This window comes from Capsicum annuum, chromosome 11, assembly GCF_002878395.1.
Source record: "Capsicum annuum cultivar UCD-10X-F1 chromosome 11, UCD10Xv1.1, whole genome shotgun sequence".
NCBI lineage: Eukaryota > Viridiplantae > Streptophyta > Magnoliopsida > Solanales > Solanaceae > Capsicum > Capsicum annuum.
Window position 1 is genome coordinate 233,131,342 of NC_061121.1, and position 1,739 is coordinate 233,133,080.

Consider the following 1,739-nt stretch of genomic DNA (forward strand, 5'->3'; position numbering starts at 1 on the left):
ATCGCATATACTCATTCCTTGATTTTCCATTGAAGAAACAACAACCTTTCCAACATCATAATACACAATTATTCAAAAGATCTTCTTCAAGTTTTTTCGTTTATTTTGAGATCAAAATCACTATAATATCACATAATATCATCATTGATTGTTCTTTGGAAAATTAATTTGGTGGATTTTTCACCACATAAAATCAGTTTATGATATTTATTGAGGATTTGAGGTAATCTTTTAGTATTTCTTTTTTATTTTGAGGTAATCTTTTAATATTTTTTGGTTATGTTATAAATGTATTTACATTATAGTGAATGTCTATCAAGATCTACTTTGATATCTATTAGGATTTGAATGATCTGTGTTTTACTCAGACTAGGAGTAAATTTTTCCTATAAATAGAGGGGTTTTGTTTATTGTATTGACAATCTTATGATCTCTCATCCCTCAAGAAGTAATAAGAATTACTCTCTCTTCTCTCTCTTATCTCTCTACTCTTCTTCTTTGTTCTTTCTTATTTTATAACATGTTATCAGCATGAGACTCTGTTAAACAAGGTGAGATTATAAATCTGAAGGATTTCAAGGTTAGTAATTCTTTATATTATCTTTCTTTTGCTACTACTAATATAATTATTATTGAATTTGAGGAAAAATAATTGGTTTGGAACCATTTATATTTTAGATTTATTCCTCAAGAACAATATTATCAAAAGGATGATAATATGTTGGGTGAAAAGTCCCATCAATTTATATTGTGATGGCTAAGGCAAAATAATGGGTGTTTGATGAAAAGTCATGAAATTCGGCCCATTGAATATGCTTCATTCCATGAAGTAAATGTGGTAGCAATATATTATAAATGACAACCTTCTTCATTCTTGAGGTGTATGTGGTAGCAGTGCATAATATGTCTGAAAGAAAACAAGTGATTGAATACACGAATATACGCGTGGACGGACAATATGATAATGATCATAAAAAACGATGATATTTTTGCACGCGTATTATGATCATAAGATATGTTAGAGAAAAATTCTCTAGATCATATGCATGCCTCGAGTTGCTCCTGAAGTAGCAATATTTTGAAAGAGGTTCTAAGCTATCATAATTTGATACGCTTAAGGCATGATTATATTCCATTTCTGGGGAATGAGAAGCTTATTAATGCAAACGTGCACTTGATTGTGATGGTATTACAACTCACCTCCGAAAGAGGTTGAATAATTGAGAAAAGTTATTTTAAAATCTACTTCTGAAGTAGTAAACCTGAAATTTATTTCTATAATAGTAAATCTGAAATTTACTAAAGCAAAAACACATATCATGGTAAACTTGGAGTTTACAAGCATAAAAGTTCATAAGTTGACATGAACGATTGCGACATCTTAAAGATGTGCATATTAAGTATATTAAACATATATTGAAGAATTTGAAAATTCTTCATGAACTTTAATGTTGCTTGTTCTCATGATACGTTGGTTGGACCAACTAATTTTGGGATTGGATCCCTCAAAATCTGAAAAGAATAAAAGGTGAATAGGGGCCTATTCACCTATCATGTGATATGTTGAAAAGATGCATCAATAAGATGATCACATGTACATTCATTGTCAACCTGCAGTTTGACATTCATAAAGTTGCTTGCTCAACAAAATTGAGTTAAGAACATAATTTTCAGATTGTGCAATCAAGAAAGTTATCTTGATGATGATGGTTTGGCATTGAATGCCTTCGATAAATAGC